This window comes from Typopeltis vanoorti, chromosome 7 (assembly GCF_054136105.1).
Source record: "Typopeltis vanoorti isolate ZY-2024b chromosome 7, IOZ_Tvanoo_1.0, whole genome shotgun sequence".
NCBI classification, from domain to species: Eukaryota; Metazoa; Arthropoda; class Arachnida; order Uropygi; family Thelyphonidae; genus Typopeltis; species Typopeltis vanoorti.
This window is the reverse complement of record NC_143555.1, coordinates 101,764,174-101,792,154: the sequence shown is the minus strand read 5'-3', so window position 1 is coordinate 101,792,154 and position 27,981 is coordinate 101,764,174. Positions and strand designations below refer to the sequence as shown.

The 27,981-nt window shown below is 36.2% G+C and overlaps 1 protein-coding gene across 2 annotated transcripts in view; it reads right to left on the bottom strand.

The window, feature by feature from the left end:
* Window positions 1–27,981, bottom strand: part of LOC150104917 (ATPase SWSAP1-like) — a 125,850-nt gene that overhangs the window by 71,846 nt on the left and 26,023 nt on the right. The gene's annotated exons all lie outside the window — the stretch shown is intronic.

The following is a 27,981-nucleotide window of genomic DNA, read 5'->3' as shown; positions in this document are numbered from 1 at the left end:
AACGTACCGACTCTCAAGTGAGGAAGAATATTTGAATAAGAGGGAGATAAAAATACGGAGTAGAAGTAACTAAGGATATGAGGACAGTATATTGTGTCTGTGCTTGGTCTCTAGAACAGGGTTCCCTGACCCCACTCATGATACTAAATATGCGAAAGGTTTACGACCTTTTGTTGTTAAGATTCACAAAAAAAAAAGAAAAAAAGGAAATTTGTTTTAAAAAAGTTACATTGAAAATATTAACTGTAAGCAAATAGTTCATCCTTTTACTAGGATTTCTATTATATACCATAATGTTTAAATGAAATTTACTTTGCTTTCTCGGATTAGAAAAATTCTAAACTAAGCAAATATTGATATGTCTTTTTACCATTTCAGCAAACCACGTCTTCTCCTAAACAATAAGCGCTCTCCATTTTGGGAACCTCTGTATTCTTGGTATCAAACTTTGCACGATTCACTATTATAATATGGATCGTCATATATAAAATATTAAAAGCAGAACCCCGCCGTTAAATTATTTACTAATAAGAATATTATATGAAAAAGATATTAAAAGCGATGTTTTATTAGAGTTGGTAATAATATGACCACTGCAATGGCAGAGGCCAGACGTGATTAGATGGAAGAGATTCAATCATGTGAAGCCATTCTGCTGCTGCTGTGATATGATTCACAGCAACAGTATGGCCTAAAACCTTACTAGAAGATTAAGTACAGTTTATAACAGATAACACTCCTGAGGTTAGTTCTAATCGGACGCCACAGACAGTCTCAATTACGGAACAGAAAAGTTAAAAATATGGCTATGAAGTACTAAAAAGGAGAAAATTGCAGGATTAAATGACTGATGTGATGAACAAATATTAAATTTTAGCCAAAATACCAAAAATTGGAAACATTTTCTTTGCAAGCAATCTGGAGAAAAGTCTGATCGTGGCCTTTCTAAAAGCATGCAAATCACCAACAGATATATAAAATTAATGGCATGGTCCTGTTTTTTTATTTATTTTTCTGGCTTGGCCTCTGTTTGTGGTGACAGTGCATTGTCTTTCAGCAAAATAATGCATTGTGTCATGAGGCTGCTTCTGTAAAATTGAATTCCGAGAAGTATCCGAACATTGTGGACAATGCAATACTTCCTACTTGGTGGTGTTTCTATGGAACTGACCATTGTCTCTTTCAGCAACTGATCATTGTCTTTCACAATTGCACCGTGTCATAAGGTTGCTTCTGTAACTGCGTGGTTTGTGGATACGAACGTCACTACATTGACTGCCTCCACAGAGTCCTGATCACAATTCTACTGAACATCTGTGGAATGAACTGGAGCGTTGGGCGAGGGACGTCCGCTCCACATCACATGCATACAGGAAGAATGGTCCAAAATTCCCATTGATCGCTATCCTAAGCTTGTGGTATTCCCGTAGGACTGCTGCGGTTATCGCAACGAATGGTTGTTTGTTCCTCGCACTATGGTGTCCGTTGACTTCTTTCCAAACAGCATGTGTGTGTGTGCGTGTGTGTTGGATAGTTAATTTATTTGATTCTAAGGCTAGGTTTGCTACCTTATATATAATATAAACAGATAGTTATAATAGCCAGTGCCTTTGAACAGATGAAGGGCAAGCAGTCCTTATCGGATTCCAATTGCGAATTTGCTATACTAATTACTCCTTTTTTTTCATATTTCTACCTCTGTCTCATGAGTAGCCTTCCTGTATTAGTGTTTCCTAGAAACTATAATTTGCATGCTCAAGGTAAACGACAACAAATGTTTGTAATGTGCCCAATTAGCCTAATAACGGTATTTGTTTTCAATCTTTTGGGAATCACTGTAGCTCCGCGGGTAACGGCAGTCCTTTGGCTGAACAGACCGGAGTTCGAATCCTTTCTAAGACGCGAAGAATCTTTATAAGGACTTCATAAAGTCGGAGGTGGTGGAGTTTTTTCCCTTCTGGAAACTGGGGTTTCATCTCGATAAACAGGCAAACCGCTCAGACAATACAATTAATAGACAAAATGCACTGGCCTCATAGCCTCAATTGCTGTTACTAATTCAAAACAACCTAATCAAACAATTCTATCGTGATTTGTTCTTTGTGGGAACATGTTGATTATGCAACTCCAAAACATACTCGTTCGCCTTTACAATTTTTTCGACAATATTTCCAGTTGTCCGTCCCTCTCTCTCTTTTCTATCTTAGGAACCATTACGAAGTATATAACTGGATTCTACCCATATTTCTTCCCTTCCACAGCGGTAACCGCAGTAGCTTGAAAATAATATCATGTGATACCTCCAAAGAGCATTCCTTTTTTATTTTTCACCCAGTGGCTTAACATAATTTGCTCCTGAAGTATGCCTGTCCTCCTTTCTTGTAATAGGAAGCCCGATGAGTCCAGCAAGGTAGCCAACCGAAGGCATGTTACGAAGGAAACTTGAGACTACATAGGATTCAGAATAATCGGTATCACAAACTGCGATTCTAGCTCCTTAAGAATAAGAACCAGAATGCTACTATATGCAGTTTGACACACTTTAAATCTGTGAAACATATTCAAGGAGGACTGGATTATCAAGACAATGTATTATGTCTCTTAATTGTAAATGATCTTGCATGTTTTGCGAGATGAAAAACCTGAATTTCCAACAGAAAACAACTTGTCACCACCGCATGAAACCGGCTAAATTACATCCAGATGATAAGCTCTTATAAAAGTTCTTCGGCCCTGGCCTGGAAAAAAATATTCTGTTGAGTTGGAAAAGGGTCAGACGTACCTAGGGTTATGTGGTAGTAGTAGTATTATGTGTGTGTGTGTGTGTGTGTGTCAATTGTGTTACGGACTCCAGTTACTCAGTTTATTTCGAGGAGGGTAACTAAATCCCTCTGCGTCCAGAGATGGGATTCATTCATGTTTTTCTAACCAAAAAGCAAATTGCTATGTCGTTCTTGAGACCACACTACGGAAGCGTGGAAATATTATTTTTGCTAAATGCGATAACAGCCGATATTGTGATTCACGAGAGATATTCGATTTTAAAACAAGGAAATACTTTATTAACCTCTCTGCACAGTTTGATTTCATTTGCTACAGATATTATACTTCCTTTTCAAGATATATCACCTCCAAGGTTAAAATAAATATAGGTTCTAAGTGGAGTACAGCGTAACACTGGGTATTCATTCATTCATTCAAAAAAAAAAAAAAAAAAAAAAAAAAAAAAAAAAAAAAAAAAAAAATTACAAAATTCCTTCTAGAAGAGAGTATATAGTCCAATAAACGTTATCAAACAAAATGTTTACTAAAGGGGAGTTTCTCCTTCTTGAAAAGATAAAAGTGGAAATCCAAATAGCTAAATGATATTCGTTGGATTTCCACTTTTATCTTTCAAGGAGAAAACTAAATAGGATTACAAAATTCTCACAGCCTATTTACCGCTTAGTTTTTTTTTTTTTTTTTTTTTTTTTTTTTTTTTTTTTTTAATATGCTTCACCTAACCACGAAAGATTATAAATCTATAGTACATCAGTAAACGGGTTTAAGGAATTTTTAAAAATATTTTTTATAATTTTATTTAGTTTGCATTTTTTATTTATTTTTACACAGTCCCGAAATCCTGCTCTTAGACACCAAACACAGAACTTTTACAAGCCACTTGAGATCTCCAATAAGTGGAATGGTGGTCTCTCACCGAATAGTCAAAATTCATCACTCACCTAAAGACAATCTCAAACATCCATGCCTATGGGTTATTCGCATCGCACCTTGTTGATTGGAGAGTGGGTACGTTAACCACCCAACCAGACTGCCAAAGTAAGAGTTGCAGGCTTATTAAAAAAACAGGAAGACGAATAGTCTTAGAATTCTGACTTTCTTAGCATTTTCTTCCATTATGATTCCATAAAAATGATTTTGTTTTAATGGTGGATTTATAGCTAATCCTCTTTTTTTATCAATGTAGGTTTAAGCATAATGGATTATTTATTTATTATTATTTTTTTAATTATAAAGAGTAACAAATCAAACTACCTAGATAATATGAAGATTAAGGATGATATTGATATTTAAAGTATTCAAAAGTGAGCTGAAAAATAATGCGAAATTGGTAAAAACAACGTGGAAGGGGGGGGGGGGTCATGACCTGAACGATTTTGAACCGGGAATGCTAGGAAAGTTAGAGAGGAGGGCAATACTATCTCGGAAATCACTGCTCTACAAGGATGATTACATATTGGATATACAAAGAATGTATGATCAAGAGAAGACAACTTCTCGGCTAGATACCGATAACAAGGAGTAACAGGAATAGACATGCTATACCAATGACTCGGCTTGTAACTAGGAATTGCAAGGAAGTACATCTAACACCATTTGTTGAGCACTGTTTCAATGGGCTACAACAGAAGATGACCACAGAAGTTACAACCTGCCCAACCAAAACAAGCAGCTACGAAAAGGTGCGAGAAGGAACACCAGAAGCGCTGAATAATAGGTGACTGGAAAATTTTAGGCCACGTGTCATGATGAATCCTGGATCATGTTATTTGATGTTTGGTACCATGTTTATTCTGGCATTCTTTGGGTTCCTTGATGCCAGAAAAGTGAATAGTGCGATCAGCCTGAACATCGTCGCCAATCAGGTACATCCATCATGTTGACGATTTACCGTATTTTTCGGACCATAAGATCGACTTAAAATTGTGGTGCGTCTTATGGTCCGAAGGTAACATTAAAATACGAATCTTTACACTGTACCGAAACTGTTAGCGAAGTTCAATTACTGGCGGAACATGTTAATAAAATTAGTAAGTACGCCACCGAAGGCCACCTAGGTTATCTTGCTGCATGTGGGTGAATCACCGATTTAGAGAGTCAATAGTCATTAGTGTGTAAACATATTGTACGGTTCATTTGAATTATTTTTTTATAAGTCGTTAAAATTTTTATCTTAAAATTAGAAAACATGAGTGTAAAACAAAAAAGACTTTCATATAATGTGAGTTATAAATTAAATGCGATAAATTATGCAAAACAATATGAACATAGAGCAGCAGAAAGACATTTTGGTCCACGACCAACAGAAAAAATGGTTCGCGAGTGGAGAAAACAAGAGGAACAATTAAAAATGCTATATGAACACAAGAAAACATTCCGTTCGCACCTAGAAAAATGGCCAGAATTAGAAGTACAAATGAAAAATTGGGTAACAAATCATCGAAATATGGGAATATCTGTTTCTACGAAAATGATAATTTTTGAAGCGAAACGACGGGCAACTGCTAATGGAATTTTAGATTTTACCGGATCACTGTCTTGGTATTTTAGATTTATGAAACGACACGGGTTATGCATGCGTACAAAAACCACTGTAGCCCAAAAAATGCCGGCTGACTATGAAGCTAAAATTATAAATTCCATAGATTTGTCATATCAGCGAGAAGGAAAGTTAACTTTGAGCTTAATCAAATTGCGAACATGGATGAAGTGCCTCTAACTTTTGATGTTCATTCAAATCGGACAGTAGATTCAAAAGGCACCAAATCAATAGTGATCAAAACAACAGGTCACGAAAAAAACTCACTGCACTGTAGTTTTAGCTTGTTGCGCGGACGGAACAAAACTACCCCGCATGCTAATCTTCAAGAGAAAAACGTTATCGAGAGATGAAATTCCTCGTGGCATTATTATCCAAGTTCAAGATAAAGGCTGGATTGACGAAACAGGAATGAAATTATGGATACAAAAGATATGGGCAAAACTTCCAGGTGCGTTGTTTAAAAACCCTGCGATGTTAGTGTGGGATCAATTCAGAGTGCATAAAACAGAATCAACCAAGAAGATTCTAAAACAAATGAATAGAATTAGCTGTCATTCCTGGAGGCCTTACAAGTCAATTACAACCCTTGGATGGATCTATTAATAAACCATTCAAAAATTTTATGCGGGAAGAGTGGAACAATTGGATGGCAAAGCGAAATCACGATGTTACAGCAACAGGACGTATGAAACAGCCAACAATTTCGGAATCACGGGAAGCTGTGAAAGAAGAGACGATTATAAAGTTATTTAAGAAATGCGGGATAAGTAATGCAATGGATTACGAAGATAACGCAGTTTTTTGAAGGGAGTGACAACAATAGTTCAGACGAAAGTAATACGAACGGTGACATTAACGAGACCAGTGATAGTACCGAGAGTGACGATGAACTGAATATTGCTAATACAAATGATTGTAACAATAAATAAAAATTAAGTAAGAATTTGTAAATATCTTTATATAATAAAATGTTTTTTTTCTAAAAATCGTCTCATAAATATGGGGAGCGTCTTATCGTCCGAAAAACACGGTACTTTGTATGTAATGGATATTCCAGCAGGTAAAATGGCATGTCGTCGAGTACGTATCATCCAATTGGCAGCCAAAGCAATTAAGGCTATGACCAGTACACTTCGGTCAGTTAATCGTATGCTTCCCAACGCGCCTACTTGTTTTGGAGAATAAAAAACTCTGGAAACTCCGTATGACACTGGCTAATTTATTATTATTATTACGTGACACCTCCAGGGAGTCCAAGGACTCATCGAGGAAGGGCACTACTCTACAACTCTGTCTCCACCACTCAAAACTCAAATCCACCAACTATACAACAAACTGCAACTACCATTATCTACACCAACACCATCTGCTGCCCACCACTAGTATTTTCAGACAATAACAAACATTCATACCCAAGGCGGGATTCGAACCTACAGCCTTTTGGCTGGAGAGCAGATATGCTAACCACTCGGCCAACCAGACCGGCTGAATTTATTTCAGCTGAAAGATCCATACAAAGGTTTCTCGCATCAGTGATTCGAAACTAAATCTTTATAACTAAATATAAATTAGACATTGTGACATGTGTCCTTTATAACTAAAGGACACATGTCACAATGTCTTCGTGACAGCGTTTTGGAGATACATCATCCATGAATGGTTAAATAAACATGATAATGAATTTACAGTAATGGATTCGTTATTATAGTCAACAAATCTCATTCCTCTCAGGTGAGAATCTTTGGGATAATGATAAAACGAAGATATGTTTGTGACAGGGATTCAGCTAGTGGCGTAGCTAAGGGTGGAGACCCGTCCAGGGCGACACTTGAGACACAATTTTATTTTTCGATTCTTTTATTTATGTTAACTTAGTAATTTTTATTACTTAATTAATAATTAGTTTTTAACAACTATACTTACAACTAAAATAAACATAAAGATAGTGTTTTAATTTATTTCCGTATACATCGTTTTGACTTTTCGTAGTATTTTTGGTGTGTATTGAGAGGGGCGGCAAATTCAGAACCGCCACGGGCCGACAAAAGCTCTAGATACGCCCACTGGATACAGCTCTAACAAACGTGATGGAACTGCAAGTAATCATGTCCATCTAGCGTGTACGTATATGTCTCGTATATGTGTATATATATCAGGGGTTTTAAGAACTTTATAGAGTCGGAGTCTCAGCGTAACGAGGCTCTTCTGAAGGATTGCAGTGGCTCAACATCCTGTTAGTATTTTTAATAAACTGACTGTTTAGTGTCTGTATTCACCTCACATAGAAGTCGAGAGAGTTTTTTAGAAGTTTTAAAAGTTCCAAAGTAGAAATACAATCTGTTTAAAAATTCTAAATTCTAAATATTCTGAATTCAAGTAGAATTCAGTTATTGATAGTATGGATATTATTATCTATAATTATTAAATTAAAAAAAAAATAATTTACAGAGTTTACAATACTAATTAAGATAAATTAGTAATCGTAACATATAATATTACCAAACTGGGTAAAGAACTTTATAAACTTTATATATATATATATACAGTTCTCCTTGAATTCCGATGACTCGAATTTTGAAGACTCAGGGTAGCCACTGAGTTTCAAAACGTTTCAAATAACTTGACAAAAACGTTACATAAAACCACTGTAGCCCAAAAAATGCCGGCTGACTATGAAGCTAAAATTGTAAAAACGTTACAGCCTACATCCGTTTCAAGCCGACGTCACACCTGTTTCCAATTTCAGCTCATCATTTTATAGTATAGAGTATATATATATATATTACTACAAAGAGAAAAAAAAAAGAAATGCATATCAAGAAAGCATAAATATTTAAAAGAAATAGAATGGAAAGAGCAGATAGAAGTAAAGGAATGGAAATATCTGACATTATTTATACATAAAACAACATAAAATTGTCTATGAAAAAAAAAAGAGGAAAAAAATGGAAAAGAGAACAAGGACTTCGAATATGGAATGAGAAAATCGAGAATACAAGATTAAAAAAAAAATAATAAATAAAAATGCATATATTAAAATGGCTTACCTCAAGAAAACCGGAAGACAAAACAGATAAAATAAATAAATAAATAGATAAGATAAGATAAAATAAGAAAAAAAATAAATAAAATAAATAAATTCCACTTACAGAAATAGGTTAAAAGCACAAGGATTCGAAGGTAAAATTAATAGTTATATCGGTAATTTCCCAACGGAAACCAAGAGTTCGAAACAAAACACACGATTTCTCACCTACGTACAACAAAAGGCGACCGGATAAGATAGACACCTTAAAGATAAGACTTAATGAGAAATATACAGTGTTGGAAAATAAATTCACACATACTTTATATATTTATTAATTCTGCTCAGTTATTCTGTTAGAATATGACCTGTAAAAGTAAAATACAGAAAATAACGAATCAATTTGAAAAAAAAAATAAAATAAAATAATAATAATAATTTCACTTGTCAGAATTCCATACTCTAACAGCAATCGTAATTCGAAACCGGAAATAACACTTACCCTAAACAAAACGGCGCATAGACTTTCCCACCACGGTTGGGCAACAGTGGAAAAGAATTACTACAGAGAACCAATCGGATACTAAAGTAAATTAAGTAGTCCACTAGCTTTTCTGGTTATTTACAGAAATATCTTTCAACTCCTATGTTTTGTGCTGTGAATATATGTTAGCCACAGTAACCTATAATGAAAAAGTGAAATGTGTTTTCAGACTTGTGTTTGTGTTCTGTGAATATATGTTAATCAACAATTTGGAATATTCAGAAAACCTAGATAGTACCAAGATGTTCCCATTCTGGAAAGAAATGTAAGTTTTTTTTTTTTTTAACTTGAACATAACAATTGATAATTATAATACAATAATCACTGTTCGTATGTTTTTTGGTAAGCGTAATTCTAATACTGAATAGTTTTTTTTTTTTTTCGTAAGAATAATCATAGGATACATATTAAAGTACCAACATGGATACATTAACGACTTTTCATGTCTAATGTGTATGTGTGTGTGACACCAGTATATAATTAATTATTCAGAAAAGTTCGAAAGACTGTCACCATCACGACTTATTCTAAGAATTACCACCCTTTAACAGTAAAGAAATACCCCAAATTGTATTGGAAAAATTAGTACAACCATCTATAGAAGAAGAAGAAAAAAAAAAACTGTATGTTTGAGTGACATAGCATATAATTAAATTATTCAGAAAACCTCGAAACTGTGAATTTCCAAACACATAACGTCACGATTCTTATCTCTAAATATCACCCACAAGGAAATAAACGAAGCAAAAACATCACGTGATATTTCTGACAGACAAGGGCCCAGCGAAATTCCAAAATCAATAACAACAACAAACATTCGTGTCACGATTCCTTATCTTATCTTGATCTTGTCAGAAGTGTCCCACCAATCACGACACGATTACTTATACACTAATATATCTCCCTTTCCATTCAAAACAATAACGTCACTTATTTACAACTAACAATTGACGTCACTGATCTTCATCTGACAACAACAAACATTCACGTCACGATTCCTTATCTTATCTTGATCTTCATCTTGTCACTAGTGCACCACCAATCACAACACGAATCCTTATCTCTAATATATCTCCCTTTTCCATTCAAAACAACATCACTTATTTACAAATAACAAATGACGTCACTTATCTACATCTCATAACAACAAACATTCACGTCACGATTCCTTATCTTATCTTGATCTTCATCTTGTCACTAGTGCACCACCAATCACAACACGAATCCTTATCTCTACCATCACCCATAATTCCATATGCGAACCAAAACACAAGAACTGAAGCCATTGACACATATGCCCACAGAGAAATTCCAAACATTCCAAACTCATGATGTCACACACAATGACGTCATCAACCAATCACGTCACGATTCCTTATCTTATCTTGATCTTGTCACTACCGCCACCCATACTACTGTCAGTTATTTACAACTAACAAATTACGTCACTTATCTACATCTCATAACAACACACACCCACGTCACGATTCCTTATCTTGATCTTGTTAGAAGTGCACCACCAATCACGACACGATTCCTTATCTCTAATCATCACCCATAATTCCATACGCGAACAAAACAAACAACGTGACGTCACACACATATATGCCCCAGGAAAATTCCAAACACTCCAATCTCATGACGTCACGCCCACAATGACGTCACGATTCCTTATCTTGATCTTGTTCAAACCGCCACCGCTACTACTTGGATGCTCATGACAAATGTACCAACTTAGGGGAAAAAAAAATCTTGCCAATAGTTTCGCCATCTATGGTCGAGGCTGAGAACTTTTCAGACCACCTTCGTAAATTTATTAAAACCAGTCTATAGCTTATATGAGAAAACAGTAATAAGCATAAAACGCGGTGAGAACAGGACTAGAACATTTGAAATGACAGGAGGATTTAAAGAAGGATGTCATCTATCTCTAGTATTATTTGGAATATATATATGAATGAAATAATAAAAGAACTGAGGCTAACCTACAAAGAAGGAATTCTAATAGATAATTTCATTTTAGATGCCTTATTCTTTGATGATGACAAGTAATATTTTGAGCAACTGAGGACAACCTGCACATAAATTGAATTTAATAACAATATAATTTGTAAATCTCCCAAGAAAAAAATCCAAAACCATAGCATTTAAAGGAAAAATGCCCATCCGAACAAAAAATAGTAATAGACAATAAAAAAAGCAATCGAACAAGCCAATAATTTTCATTATTTGAGCTATTATTATTATTATTGTTCCGGGAAACTCCAAGGAGTCGACAGCCTCATCGAGGGAGGCCCTAACATCATGTCAAGAACAACTATTCAACATTCACACAGTATCTATCATACCTTGCCTTGAACTCATTCACGGTCGTAGCACCCACAACAGACTCTGGAAGCTTATTCCACTCATTTACCACTCTCCAAGTAAAGAACCTAGCTCTAACACCCTTGTCAACCACGCTCTTGCCCAGCTTCCATGCATGGCCGCTAGTCCTCCCACCACCAGTCATATTTTCAAAAATATCTTCTGGATCAATCTTATAAAAACCCTTCAGTAATTTGAATGTCTCAATCATATCACCCCTCCTTCGCCTATCGTCCAATTTCTGCAACCCACAAATCTTCAACCTATTCTCATAAGGTTCATTCCACAGACCTGCTATCATCTTGGTCACTCGTCTCTGGACCCTCTCCACTTCCTCCCCATCACGAAGAAACCCTGGTGCCCATAGCTGGGCACAGAAGTCCAGATGGGGTCTTATCAAGGCTCGATACAGAGGAACAACAACTTGTTCGTCTCTGCATGTTAAAGTATTTTTCAGAAGCCAAGTGATTTGGTGAGCTGTTTTAGTTACTTTTGCAATGTGCCCCCTAAACTTCAACTCCCTATCCACCAACACTCCCAAATCCCTGGCATCATCAATCTCCTGGAGTATGATTCCACCAATGCGATATACTGCTGCTATTCTTTTCACCCCAAAGTGCATAACCTTACACTTTGCCACATTAAATTGACATCCATTTTTCCTAGCCCAGTCCTCCAAACTATCCAAATCATCCTGTAAAATTTTGACATCTTGTGCACTCACAATTGCTCTACCCAACATCAGCAAACAAGTGAACACTTCCTCTCAGATCCTTTCCAATATCATTGATGAACAAATTGAAAAGCAGTGGTCCAAGAACAGAGCCCTGTGGCACTGCACTAATCACAAGACGTCTTTTAGACTCCACTCCTGAATAAACCACTCTTTGATATCTCTCCTTCAACCACCCTCTTATCCATCTCACCAACCCTATATCTATACCCATCTGCTCCAGTTTAATGATTAGGGTTCCGTGTGGTATCCTATCAAAGGCCTTGGCAAGGTCCAGTTGTATCACTGTAAACCCATTACCCCTATCCAGTTCAGCCGTCACTGTGTTATAAAACGTGAGCAAGTTACTGAGGCATGATCTACCCTTCACAAAACCATGTTGTCCCCCATACAATATCCTATTTTCATCTATCCAATCCTGTATTCTTTTCTTGACTAATTTCTCTAAGACCTTGACAATGATTCCTGATATGCTAATCGGTCGGTAATTTACAACAGCAGTCTTGGAACCACCTTTATGCAGTGGAACTATTTTCCCCTCTTTCCACCCGCTCGGGACTAACCCAGACCCGAGACTCAAATTAAACAAAATGGTCAAGGGTACTGACAATTCTTTAGCTGCTTCTCGTACAACACGAGCTGGTATACCATCCAATCCCACAGATGTATTGACATTGAGGTTATGCAATAGACTACTCACCTCCACTTCATTAACCACAATTCCCGTATAATCTACTGGTTTATTCGTTTCTGCAATGTCACCACCTGGATGATATACTTTTGCAAAGTGCTCACTCAGTAACTCAACTATCTCAACTGATTCAGTTACCTCCCTACCATCAGCATTCTTTAAAATCAATCTGCCATGTACATTTTTCCTTTTACTTGCTACATATCTAAAAAACTGTTTAGGATTCTCTTTAGCCTGCATGGCCAATGTTCTTTCGTAATCCTTTTTTGCTCTTCTTACCACACTCGTCACCCTTCTGGCCTGCGCTTTATACCATTCATGTGCCTGCCGGTCACCCTTCTCCTTAAATTCCCTCCATAGTTGTTTCTTTTTTTGCAACTCAAGCTTAATGGTGTTATTCATCCATTTAACCCCTACTTGATTTATTATTCGGATTCAAGGTATACAGTCAGCCATTGCTTCATGCAAGCACTTCTTAACTACCTCCCATGCACTATCAACTTCTAGTCCTTGCAGTTGTACATGCCATGGCACTGAACCAATCAAACTCCTAAGCATGTCATACTTTCCAGCCCGATAATTCCACATGTACCCTGTCTTAATTGAAAATTCTACACCTTTAGCCACCTCCCAAGTTAAGACCCTATGATCACTCTCACCGATTGGTGGCAATGTGGTCATATTTGTTACAGCCAAATCCTCAGATGTAATTACTAGGTCAAGCACTCTCTGACCCCTAGTATTTTCCATTACATGCTGTCGCAGATAGTTATCCCTTAATAACCGCATAAAATTCAGTTCCTTCCTCCCGTGTGTCCTCTCCTCACTCCAATCAATGCGACCATAGTTGAAATCTCCCATAATAATCACCCTCCTTCCACCCATTTCTTCTATTTGCTTGTGCATACTGTCACCACCATCTTTTCCATCACCTGGTCTATAGCAGCAGCACCCAATTGTATATTTAGTTCTGCTAGCCACAATCTCACACCAAATGGCCTCAAATGTGCTCTTTTCTCTATCCTGCAATTCAACTTCTATTCTCCTTGGCTGGAGCTCATCAGCTATCATCAACAATACTCCTCCCCCCATTTTATTCTCTCTGTCATTCCTGAACACACTATACCCATCACATTCAATCCCACTAGTTATATCATCTACAGTCAGCCATGTTTCACTAATACCTATAACCTGTGGTCTGGAAGTGCCAACCATAGCCAAAAACTCTTCCTTCTTGTTCCTAATACTCCTAGTATTAGTGTACATGAATTTAAGACCCCCATTAGCCCCAACCCTACCTTGATGCCTTATATTAACTAATTTACAATGTTAATTGTAATTAAGTTACAATGAAGATTTTTGACAATTCTAACAAAATTAACAAATTATCCCAAATAAATCGAACAATGAGTCCCTGACTCCCCGGAAGTCTGTCTTAATAATAAATATAGTAGTCCCCCCCCCCTTATCCGGAGGGATACGTTCCAAGACACCCCACGGATACCTGAAACCGCGGATAGTACCGAACCCTATATATATATATATACTAAACGACAAAATATAATACACATAGCAAACTGGAATGTAAGAGGAATAGCATATAAAGAAATAGAATTAGACCAGTTATTAAATGGAAGAAATTTTAAAATAGCAGTAATCACTGAAACAAAAAAGAAATTAAAAGGAACTATGAGAACGGAAAATTTTAATGTGATATACAGTGGAGTCGACAGAGACCAAAGAGCACAAGCAGGAGTCATGATTTGGATTCATAACTCCCTTTCAAAACAGTTAAAACATTATAAATTATGGAATGAAAGAATAATAGAAGCTAGAATAAAAATAGATAGAGGTTATTTAACAATAATTGGTTTATATGCCCCAGAAGAAGGAAGAGTACAGGATAATATTGATTTTTATAATCAGCTACAAAACATATATAATAAAATAAATAAAAATGATTACATAATTTTAGCAGGAGACTTAAATGCAAGAATTGGAAACACGAAAATTAATAATAATATAGGAATACATGGAGAACACACTCTAAACAGAAATGGTAAAAAATTGATTGACTTTGTAGTTTATAATAACCTAAAAATAATGAATTCCTTCTATAAACATAAAGACATACATAAATATACTTGGGCAGCAAGAGGATGGAAATCAATATTAGATTACTTCATATTAAATGAAAAGACATCAAAATTTTCACTAGATGTTAGAGTTCACAGAGGATATGAAATAAGCAGTGACCACTTCCTTGTTAAAATAAAATTAAGATTACCACCTAAATGGCTACAAGTAACAAGAACAGAAAGAAAAGTTGAAACATTTGTTTATAAAACTAGACTATTGAATGACACAAATGTACAATGGCTATATGAACAAAGAATTAACCAGTATCTAGATAAAATAAAACAAAATGAAGAAATAGAAATAGAATGGCTTAATATAAAAACGATACTAAATGCAACAGCAAATGAAAGCTTAGGAAAGACCAAAAAATTCAATAAAAGAAAAAAACTGAAGATCTGGGATGATACAATCAAAGAAATAATCAAAAAGAAAAAAGAAGCCTATCACAAATGGTTAAGCAGTAAAAGATTAGAAGATGAAATAGAATACAAAAGAATAAGAGTCATAGCTAAAAGAGAAATCAGAAAAAGATATATAGAGAATCATGGAATAAATTTGTTTCTAATTTAGAACATGATTTATATAAAATAAGACCCAATGTATATAAGATTTTGAAACACCTAAATGCAGATACCAAAGAAAACATAAAATTAAACACTGAATTGAAATTAGAAGAATTTCTAAATTACTACACAGAACTGGGGACAGACAAATATTTTAAAAAAGACAACTGGCAAACAATTAACGAAAATGAAAAGGAAATAACTGAAGAAGAATTAGAAATCAGCCTGAAAGAAACAAGAAACGGAAAATCACCTGGAGAAGATAAGCTAGGCTCAGAACTATATAAATACGCAGGAACAATATTCAAAGGAAGACTCTTATTATTTTTAAATAAAATTTACTCAACTGGTATCCCCCCAATAGAATGGAAAAAAGCAATTGTGATTCCTATCTTTAAGAAAGGTAACAGAGATGACCCTAAAAACTATAGAGGTATCAGTATACTAAATTCATGTTACAAAATATACAGCAGAATCTTAAATAACAAACTAATGAAATATTCCGAAAACTTTATTCTAGAGGTACAAAATGGATTTAGAAAAGGACGATCATGTATAGACCCAGCCTTCTGCCTAAAATTAATAATAGAGAAAAGAAGAGAATATAATTTAGAAACACATAATGCATTTATTGACTTTGAAAAAGCATTTGACAAAGTTAAAAGAAACATATTATTTAACATATTAAAAGAAAGACAAATACCAAATAATATCCTAAAAGCTGTCACAAGTATATATGAAAATAATCAAATACAAATAAGATTAAATCACGAGCTATCATATACAAGAGAGATAAACCAAGGGGTCCGACAGGGATGTCCCCTCTCAGCAACTCTTTTTAATATCTACTTAAATGAAATAATAATAAAATGGAGTAAAAATTTACATCAAGGAATTAAACTTTCACCTACAGTTAACTTAAACACTCTCCTCTTTGCAGACGACCAAATAATAATTACAAATTCTGAAGATAACTTACAGAAAGCTATTTTAAATCTAAATGAGATATCCAAAGATTATGGTATGATAATATCAACGGAAAAATCAAAAACTATGGCCTTTAAAGGACAAGATCCAGCAAGAACTAAAATAGTATTAGATAACAAGATCTTAGAACAGGTGAATTCATTTAACTACCTAGGATGTATGATCACTTATGAAAATGAAAAAGATATAAACATAAAAATTGCAAAATATTTAAAAATAACAGGAGTAATTAACTCTATATTTAAACCAAACCTAGTTCAAAAACAAACCAGGCTTAATATATGGAAGCGAAATCTGGACAATAAAACAAAAAGACAAACAAAGATTAACAACAGCAGAAATGAAGTTTATGAGAAAAACTGCAAAGTATACCCTATTTGATCACAAAAGAAACGAAGATATTATGAAAGAATTAAACCAAGAACCAGTAATTGAAAAAATAAAAAAATATAAACATAGATGGATGGCACACGTTCAAAGAATGAAAACAGAAAGATTACCAAAACAAGCCTTAAAGGACAAGCCATTAGGAAAAAGAAAACCAGGACGTCCTCTCAAACGATTCAACGATGACTTCTAAGGCCGGAACAGGCCATACTAGGCCTAAATCCTTGATACGTATGATGATGATGATATATATATACTATTTTTTTTCCTATACATAAATACCTATGATAAAGTTTAATTTATAAATTAGGCACAACAACAGATTAACAACAATAACTAATAATAAATAGAACTATAACAAATACTGTAAAAAAGTTATCTGAATGTGAATGGAATCTGAGCAACCTCAGAATGTGTGTAGCTTTCTCCACATTTGCAACGAGTTGCCCTGGTGTTGGACTACCTCTGGGATCAGCCGAATAGTCTATTACTAAAAGGAGGAGCCATACAGCTTCATTTCGGCGATGTAAAATTACATAGACAAAGTGTATGAAGTTGAATAAAGATCCAACATTATATCAAAGCCGAATGTTTCTACAAACATTTAGTCTTTGATATAACGCGAATGTTTGTAGCAACTATGAAAGTTTCCTAAGTTGACCCGAGAGCTTACGAGAATACAATCTTCGGCATCCCCGAGATGCCGTAGCTACTTAAGTCAAGTAGGTAGCGCAACTTGGGGATGTTGATGATTGTATTCTCGTAAGCTCTCAGGTCAACATACGAAACCGTCATAGTTTCTACAAACATTCGGCTTTGAAATAATGTTGGATCTAGTATCCACTTTGCCTGTGTAATTATAAATTGTTTATTTCCGGAATTTTCCATTTAATATCTTTGGACAGGGGTTGACCGCGGATAAGGGGGGGAACTGCTGTAAATAAATAAATAATTAAGGTCAGCAAAAAAAGCAGACTAAGAATGAAGAATATTTTTATCAAAGCATTATTATATAGTAGTGAAGCACAAACAATAAGAGGAGATAACAAAAGAATCACTACAGCGGAAAGGAAATGCATGAGAACAGCAGGTTATAAAAACTAGATTAAAAGATAGAGAGAGAATGGAGACATGCTGAAAGAACTAAACTACACACTAGTAATGAAAACAGTAGAAAAATACAGAACCAAATGGAAAGAGCACCTAGAACGAATGACATATGACAGAATACCCAGGAAGATGATGAACTACAAACCAAAGGATCGAAGAAACAGAGGCAGCCCGATGAGACGCAGACAGGCCACCTAGCCTGGATTCGTGAAAGGAAGAAGATGAAGAAATAAAGATTTAACTGGAAAATGTAAAGGAGAAACACCTCATGTATTTATTTAAAATTTTGATAAGTAAGTAATTTTGATAAATTTAAAATTTTGACGAACAAAACTGACAAAACAAGACTTGCAGGAAGACCTCGAGCAAGGAGGGATGCAATAATAAAAGGCCTAATACAACTGGATGAACACTTTACTCCAGATGCAGTCTATGACAGATGGACAAACCTAATACAGTAATTAACATTAGACCTAGATAGTCTACTAAAATGCTGAAGAATGAAAAAAAAAAAAAAAAGAAGATAACTGTGACATAAAAGAGAAGGCCAATGCCTATGTAGCTCTGTGGAAACGTGGAAAAGGAAGACTGTTATAAGTTCGATCCTGTCACAAGCCTTTCTTCGACCGTTTCCCGAGTTAGTCGATCTATTCAAAAGACAAGCAATTTTTGCAATTCGGAACTCGGCTTTTTAATGCCGGAACGTAAGAAAGTCTATCGAGGAACTCGCGCTATTTCAGATAATATATAGTGTTACGGTTAGGGACCACGAGGTGGTGGTGGTGGTGGGAGGAGGGAGTTTGTTGTACTCTGCTCTCCGAATGTCAATTAAAATCAGTGACAGCTTTGGACCAGCTATCTGTGACTGGCTAAGGGTGGTGTTTGGCTTCCTCAAGTCTTCAAAGTTAGGGCTAAACAGCCTTGCTTACTTCCTTAGGGAATAAATGGTGTCAGCAGATTTATTTATATAAGATAAAGGAGGTAAGTAGTTCCATTAAGTTTGTGAGAGCATAAAACAAAGTCCTGAAAAAATGACAATTTCAAGACCATCCTTAATACATAAATTGCAATCCGCACTGCTGCGCGCGTACGATGCTCCTCCTATTCAGCGTCAAAGACGATGCACTATGGAAGTCTGTTTTTGTAATTAGAGTATTAACGTAACAATCAGCAATCAGCATGAGTAATTTGTAACTTTGATCCCCCCCCCCCCGATGTTAAGAGTATAGTGCAATATGCGATATACTGTATATATTATATGGAATTGCATTTTCAGTTAAATAGCAATATGTACCATTTTATTTATTTATTTATTAATTTTTTTTTTTTTGCATCAAGTGCTTAAAAATGAACCATGTGTTACCGTTAAACAGTATTTCAGACTTACATTGTTAATAAAATGAGAAATAATGCCATTTCCTCCTAATTTTAAATTTAAAGCTAAGGGTATGCAGGTAAACCAAGAAATGTCCGAAGTTTTACATTTTGTGGCTATTTATACTTTTCTGGTGAGACTGAGAAGTACGAGTAAAGGTTTGTATAGTTTCTATACCAAAAATTGACCAGTTTAAAACAAACTGAAGTGCAAAGATACATTTTAGAAAAGAATCCACATATGAAGTCAGAGTTATAGACGAATGCATGAAGCGAAGCTAACATAGGTTTTTGTCGTTTTGCGAAATAAAGCTAAAAAAAAAACTGAACATAATAAAAAAAAAGCCTTTTCAAATATAAAAAGACAGTACTATAAATGAATTTTTCTTTTGTTTTAATCTGGGAGTACTTCATACATAATTTTCACATTGCCAGTTCTCTTTCACAATAAGTTTGTATAAATGTTAAGACAGCTTTATGATTAATCCAAATATTGCACAACGGATGAAACGTACTCTGTTCGCTATTATCAGCAAACAGCAGATACCAGGAGAACACAATTCATATAGCGAACATCGTACTCAATTGGTGACACATACAGTAATCGTTTGTGATATTAACACCTCACCTGAGTTGATAAAAATGATGGTCTTAAGCTGTGCATGAATATTATTATCGGATGTTTGGATATAATACTTAAATTTTACAATAAGGAATATACATAAAAAACCTACATATATCAATTACTGGTATCATAAACTATTATAATCATAATTCCATTTAATATCTGCTCATATTAAAAACGAGTAAGGAAATGATGGTAAATAATAATAATAAAAAAGATGTGTTTCCTAACATCTGGGTCTTGTATTGTAACATTCATCACAGAACGGAACTATGAATTATGGCACATGTACTGTAGAGTTTTGCTTTGTCTAATTGTGTTATTAAAATGATAGAAACAAATCTGAAATGATTCTTCAAAAATTTAATACAAGTCCTAAAAAAAATCATTAACTTCCATCAAGCCTAAAAGTAATAATAATGATGTTTTTAAAATTATTTTGAATTTAAGATACGTTTTGCTAATAAACAGTGCAATAATAGCACACAATTATTTCATCAGTCAACTAAATTAGAGTAGAAAGTACTACAACATATGCAATGGCTATTCAATGTCTGGATATATCAAACTGGGTTTTTCCCCGTTCCTCGACCGCCCCTTAGGACTGGTTGAATCCTCCCAATGAGGGATTAAGTATGCATTTTTGACTGTAGCCTGTGTGTTCATGGGAGCTGGTTTGCCTGCTTGCGGGATGCAAAAACCCCAGATAAACTAGGGGGAAAGAAACCCTGATGTCCACGCCCAAGACCGGCTAACTTGGCTACGGCTGAGTCGACGGGAATCGAACCTAGGACACTCCTTCCCCAGGCACATGGTTGCGAAGCGCATAGCCATTAGGCTAACCGCGCAGTTTCGAACAAAAACTGATAGAGTTTGACAATTTTCAAGGATTCCAAATACCGAATTTCAATAAAATCCGTCTGATCAAAATCCAGAAACTATTGAACGGACAGACAAAACGAATCTAACCGATGTTTAGACATTTTGTTTAAATAGCTATTAGATTAATATTAACGATCTCACAGTAGTATACCACTTACACTTATATCAGTGGCATACACTAAATTTTCCTATAGATAGCAATGCTTTTTAAAAAAACCAAAAAGTGAGTTAACAGTCTACGGAAGTGGTACGGTTTTTCATCCACATAATATGCAAACCAAACCTGACAACAAATACAATTAACAGACAAAATATTATTTTCTTGGACAGTTTCGCCCCACCCACACACGCAGGGTTCTGTGTTTGGCATAGAGCAGTGCTTCCCAAACTTATGGATGTAAAGGCCCCCTCTGAAAAATTAAAATATTTCACGGCCCCCATCGAAAAAAAAAATCATAATACATACATATATTATTATAATATTTATTGTATTTATATTCAATACAAAACATACACAGCGAATATCGCCAAAATCAAATGCAAATATTACATTTGTAGCGTTTTATATACACATTTGACATGGCACACTTAGTCTTAAAACATTTTAAATTTGTTTTCCTTATTTCGTGGCCCCCCCCTCAACAAAACTAACGGCCCACAGTTTGGGAAGCGCTGGCATAGAGGGACGATGGTTTGTTAGTGTTCTCACTATAGCAAGTCTTTCTTGTTGTTTTCACATCTATTCTGCATTTAGAGATTATTTTATTATTATATTCCCCCCCCCCCCACACACACCATCACATATGCACACAAGGCCCTTTCTTCCCTTGCCCGCAGACCTGATTGTTTCAGATCACCGAACCAACTGAGGAGAGTGTATCATGCCTATAAATTGCATGTTGTGTGGAAAGAAAATCCACGATTTTAGGAGAGGAAAATCTGCTACCACATACCAACTAATTTACCATTAGCTGAGCGAGAGGCTAACTCACCCGTGGCAGTAAGAGAGAAACAACTATAAGAAAATCCACTGCTGCTAACTGCGCTCGTTTTGGTAACTTTACCAGAGGAGAAGAGTGAGAATTTCTAATCCGTGTTCGACCCCGCTAGCAATGCTTTGAAGAAGCAGCCTCCAAAATATCAAAGGCATTGAATCTGCTCCAATTTTTTTTGCATTCAAATCAGACTGACAGGCTACGAAATAGATTTGTAGATGTTATACTAACTGAACGGTCGAATTTTCGATTTTTTTTTCTCTTCCCAAAATAGAGTATTCAGTTCTTTGTATCTTCGATATTCACGTTGTCATTCTAGAAGCATTTCGCTTTCATTATATTTTTGTAAACAAGGTACAATTTGGTCCTCTTATGGGCAGCAATGTGCAAGATACAGACTCTCCCTGTCAGTTCAACACTACCTTCCCGTGGTGTAGCCTGTTTCCACAAAAGGGACTCTGGCGCAAAAGAGCATCTTCAAAGCTGAAGAAAAAGACAACTAGACCACTAGTTCGTAGGAGATTTATTACAGGCCTAAAGTGGCATGCGCGATGTTTGGTCTACAGAGCAGGGATTCCGGTTTGTGTTTATCCCTCCCTTCTCTGTGCAATGAGAATGATACCCTTAACCCACACCATACATACTTAGAAACCTACTATAACTTCCATTTCAGGGGGGGGGGGTACATCAGTCAGAACGGTAGTGCTGCAAGTCAACCGTTGCCAATTAGTTTTGAGTCAACAGGTACATAAAGCTGCTGCCATATCGTGCCTGGAGAGAGAGAGTAGTGGTGTGCAGGGGAAAACTGTCGAGGCTTTGGCCTCGACAGTTTTCCCCTGCACACCACTACTCTGTCTCTACTAGTCTCCTATAGCAAGGAGACTAGCCACTCGCTGTATAGATGTCAAGTCCAAGAGATTATCTTCTCTCACTACACGTTCCCACTCTACTCTTCCATCAACTATAAACAAACTAATGATGAGCTTTACAAACAATCACAGTCACTCTGCGACGAAAAGCAGTCTTTCTCATAAACGAATTCTTTCGCCTCTTATTAAATGACCTACTCACAATCGCCACTAATCCTACCCATAGCGTTGCAGGCGATAGTACTTTCCACTCATCCTACTGATTTGACAAACCATGAAGTACTCCGAAATCCCAGGCTACAAGATGATCTACAACCAGTGCTCCAAACACTAATCTTCATACTGTCATTCAATGGGACGAGAACAACCTTGTCATGTTCAATGCCACAAAACACAGTCTTGCCTTTTCTCGCGCAAAAGCGATTTCAACACACCTACCCTTACCTCAATAGAGAAATCACCAGACAAAATCAGATCTCGCTGCTTGGACTAACATTTATCTCGTCTCACTTGGCATAAACACATCACATCAGTTCCTCAGCATTCAAAAACAAGGATGCTGAGGAGGCTATTCTCTTTTGTTCAAGAGGCTATTCTATACCCAACCAACTCTTAACTATATACAAATCCGTCCATGCTTAGAATACTGCTCGCATGTTTATTGGTGGTGTACCTAAAAACTTCCTAACTTAAAATCGTTGATGCTGCCCAGAGACAAGCAATTAGGTTAATTGATGATTCCTCTCTTACAGATTCACTTTAGCCTCTATCTTAGCGATGCTGTCTTTCAGCAGGTACTTCCATGGTCACTGCTCCTATTATAAACTGGCAACTATTATTATTATGTGACACCTCCAGGGAGTCCAAAGACTCATCGAGGGAGAGTGTGCCAACTGCACCGAACGATTGATCGCTTCCAACTACTAACTGCGCTCAAACTTGCTTAACTTTTTGCGGGAGCCATCAGTAGCAGAGGCTCTACCAATCGACCAATCTTTGCTGGCGTTTACTCCACTTTCTGTTGCATCTCTTAATTACAAGAGCAGTAACAGAACATCCCATTACTGCGCAACTGCAAACATACTGACCTGCTTCTCCTCTCCCTCTTTATTCCATTCACCTCTGTTTACTGGAACTGCCTTCCTCAAGAAGTATTCACAAATAACTACAACATGCAGCTCTTCAAAAAAACAAACAAAAATCTATCTCAGTACTCATCTGCACTCCCCCCCCCCCCCCACACACACGCGGCGCTGATGTGCTTATAGGTCTCTCAACCTCTCGTGCATGAAATCAATATAAAAATAAATAAAATTAATTCCATTAAAAAATACACAACGCAATCTATCACTTCATGCAAATCATGCCAGAATCTCCACATTAAAAACTTAATCTCACATCCACTTCAAACATTCGCGGCATTAACACAAAAGCAACATTCACCATCATTTACAGTCATCAAAGACTAGACCTCCCCCCCTGGCAGAAAACCTAAACAGCATATAGATCCACTACTGTCTACCTCCAATGTCCAAATTACACAATTCCTTTTGCTACAAGGGTGGTACTTATGCCTTCGTAAGATCACACATTGCCTGCCAGAGAGAGCTAATTTAGAATCCCCTGTTTTCGACCTTCTCTGACTTAAGGTTTCCTTGTCCCATCTAGTAATATTCATCTGCTCCATTTATCTTTTTTACAATCTAAGAAATATGCAGCCCTTTTCACATTCCTCTCCATGAAACTCGACTACAATCCAGCCATTCCAAATAGTGAAGTCATCTTCCTATGTGACCTCAATGTCCATAATTCTATTTGGCTCCCCTTTTCAAACTGATCGGTAGTGTTCGAAATAAGTAATGTTTTTGCCATAAGTAATAACCTATTAAGTTGTTCGTCTACCTACACGAATTCCTGACAACCCTCTTCACGCATCCAATATTTTGGATCTATTTTTAACCACTTCTTCCAAATACTCTGTAGAGATCAACAGCCCTCTTGGCAACTCAGGCCACAATCTTGTACAAGTCTCCTCGCTCACAGAACGTCCTTCATCAAGCTACTCCTGACCACCCATCTTCAGGCACCAAATGGGGCAACATCCAGAACTTTTAGTCCTCCTTTCCATGGTCAGACCACTTCTTCAGCTCATCTAACCCTAACACACCTGCTTCAAACGAGTCCCAGAAATTATTCTTCCCAGAATGAAGGCCTTCAATCGCTCATTCCACCCAGAATCATCATGTAAATTTTCGCCAAAAAGACAACAGAAAATTACTAAATAACTTGGACACAGAAAAGTCCAAATTATTTAGAAAAGAACACCATTCCTGTATTGTCTATAGCAGATACTTATGCTAACATGTGAAGCAATCACATATCCAGCCTATACCAAAAAAGGGGGAGGAAGAAGTCTACAGTCAAACTACCGACCAAATGCCATCACTTCTGTCCTTTCCAAAATAATGGAGAAAATCATCAAAAGACAAGCCTGCTATCTAGAGGCCCATCAATTAATTAGTGACTACCAGTATATGGATTCCGTCATTCAAGATGCACTGCTGATCTCTTAGCTTATATCACCCACCACTGGACATATGCAATGGAAAGGTTAATCACCAAGTAACCGGTAAGTCTAAGTAGTGAATGTAGTAATGGAAAAGGCTATCAACAGCCAACTTCTGATGACTACATGTCACCATTATTTGTGAATACTAAGGTCAGTGCAATAGGGCGATAGTTTGATGTGCAACTTTTATCTCTCTTTTTGGGAACAGGCTGGATAAAGCTTTGCTTCCAAGCAGTTGGTCAGATGCAAGATGAGTTTATTTATATATGGCAGAAACAATTAAAGCTATGAGGCCAACAGATTATGTCTGTAAGTTGCATGTGAGCCTCTGTAGTTCAGGTGATTTAGATGAGTCTTTAGGTTGGAAAGATCTGAGTTTGAATCCCGTCTAAAATGTGAGAAACATATATTAGGTATTTTCAATCCAATAGGGTGTTAGCCAGTCTTATATTGTGGTGGAAGGTCTCCCACCCCCAACTCCCAAAAAAGTCTTTCATGTTTATATTTGCTGTAGTAAAGAATAGTAATTTCCATTCGGTTCTGTGCAAGGTGTCCAAGGCATAGTCAGCTAGACCTGACTGCATAAAAGTGTGGTGGCTGACACATTTATGTTCTTCAAGTTGGATTATATTACACTTGACAAGAAATTATTATATATTCTTGTTTTAATCCTTTTCCTAAGCATAAGCAAAGTTTGTGTGTATGAAGCATCTTCATAGGCTGTTGAGTTCAAATCAATTGCCTCAGTTTCTAATAATGCAAAAACATTACAGGAGGGATCACTACCCAGATTAGTTTCAACAGTTAATGAGGTCTCATCAGTAAGAGCTAGTTCCAAAAAAGATGCTTGGGTAAATGATTAAAACAATATAATTTTTTGTCAAGTATAATGCTCTTTATAACCAAACAAAAAACTTTCTGATCCATAGCATTCTAATATGGTGATACACCATTTTATTGTGGAGATTTCTGCCATCCATCCTAACTAATTCATCCACCAAATGGTAGACTACAGCAAAGAGAACACAGGAGTCTCCCAAAAAATCATACTGAACAGGTAAGTTTTAAACTTGCTGCCAGTAGCCCAAAATGGGTGAGCCAAGTGCTCAATAATTACCTTAATCGAACTATTTCTTTTGTAGATCCAACAAAAGAATAAGTAACTACATGTCTAGTTAATCCATCACACCAGAACATTTATCAGTTAACCTTAGTATCTTTCTGGGTCTAGCTTCCACTGATGAGAGCGCAATAAAGATTGAAACTGATCTGGGTAGCAACCTTTCCAAAAATGTAAAAACATTATGGGTTATTGAGGCAAATGATGTGAACTCAGCAGCCTCTATGTACAAGCAGACTAGTTCATGACGATACTTCATGTGCAAACTTTGTTCACTTATGTTTGAGTAAAAGATTAAAATAGGAATATAATTTCTTGTTAGGTATAATACACTTCGTAACTAGGGAAAAACTTTCTAGATCTTCAAGACAAATAGCTGTAGATCTTCCAGTTTGTCCATAATATAACAATTTTCAAGAAAGAAAGGATGGCAGAAAGTTGTATATACCATGAAATTAGAGGGAGAGTTCTTTAGGAGAGTGATAAAGGCAAGCAGGCATCCAGCCAGCTTCATGTGGGATCAAGTTGTGCCCAAGATATCGGAAACGATAAGATGCAATGCATAAAGGAGAGTGCAGCTAGGAGAGAAGTTGGAATAGAGATTGGTGACTCTGTTGGATTTTTATGATACCACACCGTAGGGAGAGGGATGATGAGAATGTTTGTGAATGTATCTACTTGTGTGAGTAAGTTTCTATAAACTCAGAAGGAAAAAATGTATCATTAGAAAGGTGTGATTAAACTGTCTAGAGAAGACAGACTTGTTTTTTTTTTCTCCCTGTAATGAACTGAATTCTGGCTGTTGAGCTGAAGAAGAAATGGGTAATGTGTCTGAGACATCTGGCCAAATGGAGAAACACACCATTAATATCTCAGCTACATGGGTTTGAGAATAGTCAAGAGCATGTTTTTCAAAAGGATTTATATACAAATTGGCTGGAGAGAGAGAGAGAAAACATTGCTGTACCCTTTATCTGTTTATATATGTTCTTCCAATAACCAGTTTAGATAGCAAATTGAAGTTATTAGTGTTTGAAGAGGGTGGAATATTTTACATAAGATAAAGTAATAAGTCAGCAGAGTTAAGATTTAGCTAACCGGCTGGTTTAAAATGGAGAAGGGGAGGGTATGAGAAACTAAAAGGTTTTCAGTTTTTTGGTTAATTCAGGAGAATGTGACAATGACATTTTTAAGAATTATTTTTTAATGCTTTCTCCTGGGAATTATTATTATTATGTGATGCCACTAAGGAGTCCAAAGACTCATCGAGGGAGGGCACCTACTCTATAATTCTCTGTCTCCATCACTCAATCCATCATCATCATCTACTGCCCACCACCAACACTAGTATTTTAACAGACAAGCACAAACATCCATGCCCATGGTGGAATTCGAACCTGCAGCCTTTTGGCTGGAGAGAGGATATGCTAACCACTCGGCCAACCAGGCCGGCTGGATGAGTGGTTAACAATATCATCTCTAGTAATGATTATATTTTTGACTTTTCATAATTTATAGAATACATAAAGCTGGCTGCTGGAAAGATTTCTATCAGAAAGCAAGGTTTGCTTAAAAATAAGTTACACTGACATTATCAATATCTGAAGGCAGGTACGGATGCTACATCCTATACGAAACACAAGACCTAACATTGAAACATGATAAGGTCCCACTGGAA